Raw genomic sequence first — 8264 nt, forward strand, 5'->3', positions numbered from 1 at the left:
AGTGGAGGAGGAGGTAATAGTAACTGGAAGGAGGCAGAAGCCATGCAGAGGAGCAGGAGGGAGGGATGAAGGAGGAAGATGCAGAAGAGGAGGAGGGAGAGACAAAAGGAGCGGGGCGGAGTGGGAGCTGGGAGAACACAGACCCACAGTCCCTTCTCTGGGGAGGAGCTTGGTGAGACTGGGAACAGGAGGACTCAGTGTCAGCCAGGTCTCTCGGAGGGGAAGAGACTCTTAGGCAGGGACGGGATGGGGAGGGTATTTATAAGGGCTTCTTGGTGGGAGATGGGCATCCGGGGGGCCACTGGAGGGTCTCCAGGCACACTCTGGCCCTTCCCAGAAAGGGGGTTCCTTTTTCTCAAAGCTTCAACCAACTGTGTATTAGGGGAATATAAGGGGCATTTTATTATTGATCATAGTCATTATTGTTATTATATTACTATTTTTATTAAACCTCCCCCTACTGAGGCGTGGGGGCCAAAATAAATATTTATCTCCTCAAATGCCACATTCCCAGGAGGGACAGACCATGATGCTCTGTGAGGCAGCAAGAAACTAATAAAGACAACTTTGTAAGCTGCTGGTCTCCCTGCCTGGATCTGTCTGCCTAGGGTTCAAAAGATGGGGTATCAGGGATGGAGGGAGGAGTGGGGGTGTTATGGAAAGTTACAGATCAGGTGCCTTCCCTACATTTTCAGGAATCAGGTAACTCGAATGGAGTAAATTCATAGGCTTTTTTTTTTTTGAGACAGTGTCTCACTCTGTCATCCAGCTGTAGTACAGTGTCATCATCAGAGCTCACTGTAACTACCTTAGCCTCGCAAGTAGCTGGGACTACAGGTGCGTGTCACCACGCCCAGCTAATTTTTTAATTTTTTGTAGAGACGGGGTCTCACTGCATTGCCCAGTCTGGTCTTGAACTCCTGGCCTCAAGGGATCCTCCTCCCTTGGCTTCCCAAAGTGCTGGGATTACAGGCATGAGTCTCTGCACTCGGCCAATGAATAGACTTTAATGGCAGAGGGATGGTTTATAAAAATGTGGGCAGTGCTAAGGGAATCGATCAAAGAATGGCAGTGCCCCAGCCCTGGCAGCAGGGGGGAACTGTTAGAACCCCGAACCACCTGGGCAGGAAGAGGCAATGGTGTTACCTGATAGGAGCTCAGGCTTCTGGTAGAACTTGGCCGTGGCTGAGCAGGAAGACAGCCCAGGAAGTAAATTCTTCCACCTCTAGTAGTACTCTTTCCCATCTCCTGCCTCCCTTTATCCAAACCCAACCAGCAGCCAGAGGCGCAAGAACTCAGTGACTGCAGGTTATAGTGGCCAGCTTTGGGGGCACAGAGCGGGGTGGAGAAGGGAAGAAGTGAAACTGGAGGGCACACCAGGGGAATCCAGTGCCCTGCTGCCCCTCCAGGAGCAGAGGTCTGGGAGGGGTCTCGCTTGTTCTTAGCTTGGGTGTCCATGGCTGGGCAGGACCCAAGCCTTGAGGCTGGGCTGGTTGAGAAAGGAGGGGAGGGCCTGGGGGACCAATGGCTATGCCCTGTGGCTCATCGTGGGCCCTAAAGCTAGGGGAAAATACTAAAAAGAGACTCAGGGTGCCACTGTCTGGTTGTGAATGGGGTTGGAGGGTGTCCATCGAATGCTACAGCCTGGTTAGGAGCCCAGGCATGAGAGTCAGACAACCTGGATTCTAGTCTAAGTATGCAGCCATGGGTAAGTTACCTGACTTCTCTAAGCCTCAGTTTCGCCATCTATAAATGGGAATCATAAAATCCATCCCATGGGAGATTCTGGTGAGTGTTTGGTGAGATAATGATGTAAAATGCCTTTGGCCCACTCGGGAAATATGTGCCTATTGAGGTGCAGAGGCCGAGAAAGGTTCCTGGGCAGACAGCAGGCAGGCTAAGACCTGGAGCCATCTCTCAATGTATTGGAGAAATGGCTGCTTCTCTGGTGCTCAGCAATAATTTAGCCAAAAGACTTTCAGATTTCCAAATTTTTATATTTTTAGAAAATTAATCTTCTTCCACTGTTTTATGTTGACAAATTCCAAACCTACAGAAAGATTGCAAGAATTTGAACTCCATATACTCTTCACCTAGACTGGCCAATTAACATTTGTCTGCCTTTGCTTTACCTACATCTCTCCCCATCTCGACATATATATAGCATATATTTTGCCGAACCATTTGAAAGGAAGTTGCAAACATCTTTAACTTTGCACCTAAATGCTTTAGCAAGCATCTCCAAGAATAAGAAGCCACCAAACCCCATAATTATATTGATATAACATTATTTAATATACAGTCTATTATGGGTTGGATTGTGAACCCCTAAAATGTGTATGTTGCAGTCAACCCCAAATACCTCGATGGTGAACTTATTTGGAAATAGGGTCGTTGCAGATGTAATTAGTTAAGATGAGGCCATTAGGGTGGGCCCTAATCCAATATGACTAGTGTCCTTTTAAAAAGGGGAAATTTAGACACAGACACGAGGAGAATACCACATGAGATGAAGGCACAGATTGAGAGCTGGGTGACGCTTCTAAAGCTGAGGAACACCACAGATTGCCAGCAATCACCAGAAATTAGGGAAGAGGCATAAAACAGGGTCTTCCTCACAGCCAACAGAAGGAACCAACCCTGCCAACACCTTGATCTTGGACATCTAGCCTCCAGAGCTGTGAGATAATAAATTTCTGCTGCTTAAGCTGCCCACTTTGTAGTACAGTTGTGTCAAAAATGTTCTTTATAGCTGGGCATGGTGGCTCACACCTGTAATCCCAGCACTCTGGGAGGCCAAGGTGGAAGAGACCTTGAAGCCAAGACTTAGAGACCAGCCTGAGCCACACAGTGAGACTCAGTCTCTACAAAAAAATTAAAAACTTAGCTGGGCATGGTGGCGCATGCCTGTAGTCCCAGCTACTCAGGAGGCTGAGGCAGGAGGATCACTTGAGCCTAGGAATTTGAGGCTGCAGTGAGCTATGATTAGGCCACTGAACTCCAGCCTGGGCAACAGAGTAAGACCCTACCTTAAAAAAAAAAATTCATTACAGCATTTTTGAAATATCAAGGATCCAATTCTGGATCCAATGCTGCGTTTGATTGTCATGTCTCTTTAGTCTCCCTTAATCTGGAACAATTCCTTCCTCCCTCTTTTTTTATTTGTTATTTATTTATTTATATTTTTTTGAGACAGAGTCTCACTGTGTTGCCTGGGCTAGAGTGCCATGGCATCAGCCTAGCTCACAGCAACCTCAAATTCCTGGGCTCAAGCAATCCTTCTGCCTCAGCCTCCTGAGTAGCTGGGACTACAGGCATGAGCCACCATGCCCAGCTAATTTTTTCTATATATTTTTAGTTGTCCGATTAATTTCTTTCTATTTTTAGTAGAGACGGGGTCTCGCTCTTGCTCAGGCTGGTTTCAAACTCCTGAGCTCAAACAATCCGCCCGCCTCGGCCTCCCAGAGTGCTAGGATTACAGGCGGTGAGCCACTGCGCCCGGCCCCTCTTTTTTTATTGTCTTTCATTATTTTGACATTTTTGAAGGATCCAGGCCAGTTCTTTTTAGAATGAACTACAATTTGCATTTGTCTGATTATTTCCCATTAAAATCAGATTATACTTTTCTATCAAGAATGTTAGGCTCATGCCTGTAATCCTAGCACTCTGGGAGGCCAAGGCAGGAGGATCGCTTGAGGCCAGGAGTTCTGGAGACCAGTCTAAGCAAGAGCAAGATCCCATCTCTACCAAAAATAGAAAAAATTAGCCAGGCACGGTGGTACACACCTGTATTCCCAGCTACTCAGGAGGCTGAGGCAGGAGGATCACTTGAGCCCAGGAGTTTGAGATTGCAGTGAGCTACGATGATGATGACGCCACTGCACTCTACCCAGGGTGACAGAGCGAGACTGCCTCAAAAAAAAAAAGAAAAAAGAAAATTAGAGGCTGAATTCCCCCGTGACTCCCTCCCCTCCCCCTGGTGTGCTCCATGGATACCTGTACATACATACATACTGGCAGATGTCCAGAACGGCCGCTCCCCTTCCTTGCTTCCAGCAGTGGGAATCACATTGGAGCTTTAGGAACTTCCACACCCCTGCCCTCACACAGCTGGCTCCCTGCCCCCACCCCACCTCAGGACCCTCCGAAGTGGTCCTGCCCTTTATCCCTGGGGGTCAGTTTCACCACAGAAGACTCTCAGGCTCCCCAGGTTCTCCTCAGGTTCTGCACAGCTCTGGACACCCCCTTTTCTGACATCATCCTCCCTCCTCACCCCCTGACAGCTGTCCTTTGTTCCCTCTGTGGTTGACTGTCCATCTTCAGCAAAATCTGCTGGACCTCACCCCTTCTCCAAACAGTTCCTTATGCCCCCTGCTCTAGCGGAAACCTCGCTCTCCCTGAGGTCACTACGACTCCCCCTGCAGCCCCCCAGGGTTTCCTACGCCCCTCCTGACACTAGGCCTGGAGGAGGTGAGGTAGGTGTCCTCCTTAGTCCTCATCACCTCTTACAGACATTCTCCATCCCTCCTCCTTTCAAGCACTCAGGTTTGAACTCCAGTTATCAGCTGGTACAACCCACTTCATTTCTGACATCTCCCAACATATGGATGGCTCATTTCTAGATAATTTTGGTTTCTGGCTTGCTGTCACTCCCCATCCCACTCCTGTCTTAATTCTTAGAGATTTCCATATACATGCCAGGCCTCTCAGTTCCTGGGACCCCTCTGCTCCCAGGATCTTGTCCTCTACACTACCTCAGCCACTCACTCCCACAGTCATGCTGGACAGCCATGGTGTCCAGTACAGGAGTCACCAGCCACATCTGGCCATGGAGCACTGTGTCTAGTCTGAATTGAGAGGTGCCATGAGTATAAAATACATACCAGATTTCAAAGAGTTTGTGTGAAAGAATTGCAATTACCATTAGTAATTTTTATATTGATTACAAGTTGAAATAGCATTTCAGATATATTGCACTGAACAAAATTTATTATTATTATAAAATTAATCCCAACTGTGTCTTGGTCTCGCTTTTTTTAACGTAGCTACTAGAAATTCCAAAGTTCCATATGCGACTCATGTTACATTTCTTTTTCTTTTTCTTTCTTTTTTTTTGAGACAGAGTCTTGCTCTGTTGCCTGGGCATGAGGGCAGTGGTGTCATCATGTCCTCACCCAGCCTACATTCCAGGTCGATCATGAATAACCACTCCTTTGCATGCATGTATTTATTTATTCAGCAAATATTTGTTGTACACCTATTATGTACCAGACACTATTCTAGGCACATGGGTCAGACACATCAGTGAACAAAACAGACACAGTCCCTGTCCTGTGGAGCTTGTATTTTGGTGGTAGGAAACAAACAGTAACAAATAAGTCAGTTATATTATATGCTGGAATCGTGGTTCTCAATTGGGGGCTATTTTGACCCCTGGGGCACATTTGGCAATGTTTAGAGACATTTTTAGTTGTCACAGCTGGGGGAGGGGTGCTGCTGGAATTCAGTGGGTAGAAGCCTTGGATGCTGCTAACCATCCTACAATGTACAGGACAGCCCCTAACCACAAAGAATGTTCCAGTCTCAAATGTCAATGGTGCCTAGATTGAGAAAGCCTGTTCTAGAAGGTGTTAATGCTTTAGAAAAAAAAAGTAGAGCAGGGTCGAGGGACAAATAGAGGAATTTGGCCTGGAGGGTGTGATTTTAAGTTGGATGGTAAGGTCTGAGACAGCTTTGTTGAGAAGGTGACATTTGAACAAAGGTGTGAAGGAGGGAGGGAGCTAAGGGGATATCTGGAGAAGGGATGACGACCAACTGGGCTTCTTATTTCACTAAGAAAACTGAAGCACCCACTACATGTGCCTGTGTACTTGGCCTTCTCTGCAGTTACTGTGGATAAAGGGCCCACGCTCCTAGCAAAGGCTAAACTTGCCACTCAGAAACTTATTCCCTCTCACCTACTCAAAGCCATCACCCCTCTCTTATTAACCAACAAAACCTTTTGGACCCTCTTTTTCTCCAGCTGTTATCTTATTTTTCTCCTTCCCTTTGCTGCAAAGATCCCTGAAAGAGTTGCGTGTTATCACTGTCTCCAATTTCTTTCCTCCATTTTGCTTGAGCCCAAGCCCATGAGACTTTTGCTCCCAAACTGCTCTTACTGTGGTCATCAGGGATGCCCTCAGAGCTAAATCTGGTCTGAGGACTGGTTGGTCATCAGTCCTCAATGTGCTTGACCTATTAGCAGCATCTGACACTGTAGATCACACTGCTGCCTGGATGCTCGCTCTTGTTGTGCTTTGGCACACCAGATGTTCTGGTTCTCCTCCTGTCTCTCTGGCTAATTCTTCTCAGACTGCTTTGCTGGTTCATCCTGGCTTCCCAAACTCTATGGGCAGGAGCACCCCAGAACTCAGTCCTTGGTGATCTCATCCTCTCCTGCTTTAAATCCTACCCATGAGCTGGGGAGTCCCAAATTTCTCTCTCTAGCCCAGACCTCTTCCCTGAACCCTGAACTTGTGTATCTAGCTGCTGACTCAGCATCTCTACTCAACTGTCCAGGAGGCAATTCAGATTTGACAGGTCCAAACCAAACTCCTGCACAAGTGGGTTTGGCTTTTGCTGGAAGCATGGACAGTTCATCCAAAATAACTAGAGAGAAGGCCAAGTACAAGGACACTTTGGAGTTATCCTTGATTCCCCTCTTTCTCTCACAGCCCCATCCATTCTGTCAGCAGATTCCAACACCTAGACTCTGGTCATTTTTCACTTCCTCCAATTCTACCAACTCCAATTCTACCAACTGGACTAAGAAACGTAGTCTCTTGCCTAGAATATTGCAGTATCTCCAAACAGGTTCTCTCCTTAATCTTGTTGACTGAAAGTCACAAAGTATGTAAATTTAAAAAGGAGATGTTATTTCTTCTAAAAGGTTGCAAGCTGCAGGCTGACCATCCTGACAGGCTAGGAAGGAGATTGGCCCTTCAAGGGAGGAAGGGGTAAGACAGGAATTTATGCTGAACAGGTTGGCCAAGTATACATATTCAACAGGTTACAGGAGGAGTTATGAATATTACAAAGGAGACCCACACACGTGCATATTAGGTTTACATGTATGTAACCTACATCTCATGATCACTTTGGGGTGGGGATTTACCATTTAAATACATTACAATTAAGTCCTATACATAAAAAGGTGAAATGTAGGGCATGAGTCCATGAACTGTGCATCCTCAGGAGACCAGCCAGAACCAGTCCACGGCTGACAGTCGTTTATTAAGAAGAAACTGGGGTCTGAAATAGCTGTATGTCAGAACTATAAAAACAGAAGAGCACACCAGGGGTCAGATGAAGTAAGTGAAGAAGTCTTCCAGCCTCTTATTCTCGTCAGTCTTTGACAAAATCTAGTAAGAATTAGAAAAGGGGGGCCGGGTGCAGTGGTTCACACCTGTAATCCTAGCACTCTGGGAGGCCGAGGCAGGAGGATTGCTTGAGCTCAGAAGTTTGAGACCAGCCTGAGCAGGAGTGAGACCCTCATCTCTACTAAAAAATAGAAAGATATTTGGCCAGGCAACTGAAAATGTAAAAAATTAGCCAGGCGTGGTGGTGCACGCCTATAGTCCCAGCTACTTGGGAGGCTGAGGCAGGAGGATCGCCTGAGCCCAGGAGTTTGAGGTTGCTGTGAGCTGATGCCATGGCACTCTAGCCTAGGCAACAGAGTGAGATTTTGTCTCAAAAAAAAAAAAAAAAAGAGTAAAGGGAAGTGGGGTAGAGGGAAGTGGGATATGGCCAGCCTCTGTCCTGTCATGGCCAGGAACTTAAAACTTTGGGGTCTTTCAGCCAAAGGAGGGTCCGTTAGTCTGTTACAGGCGGGTAGGACTTTTATTTCAGTCCTCCACCTTGACCCTCTCCAGTGTATGCTGCTCACAGCAGTTGGCACTGTCTTTTAAAGTATGAGGCAGGCTGTGTCATCCTTCAGACCCTCCAGTGCCACTTCACCCCCAACCCATTTCACCCAGACAGAAGCTGCAGCTTCCACGCTGCTGACAAGGCCCAACATGATATTGCTGAACACCACTCTCGCTTCCATCTCCCGCTGCTCTCTTCCTGCTCATGACACCCCAACCAAGCTGGCTCCCTGGTCTCCTTCAACTTGCCAGGCACACCCTGTTTCAGGCCTCGACACTTGCTTTTTTATCTAGAATGTTCTTCTTCCAGATATCCACATTGCTTGTTCCCCTTCCTTCTCCAGGTTTTTACTCAAATTC

This window comes from Propithecus coquereli, unplaced genomic scaffold (genome assembly GCF_000956105.1).
Source record: "Propithecus coquereli isolate 6110/MARCELLA unplaced genomic scaffold, Pcoq_1.0 Scaffold120, whole genome shotgun sequence".
NCBI lineage: Eukaryota > Metazoa > Chordata > Mammalia > Primates > Indriidae > Propithecus > Propithecus coquereli.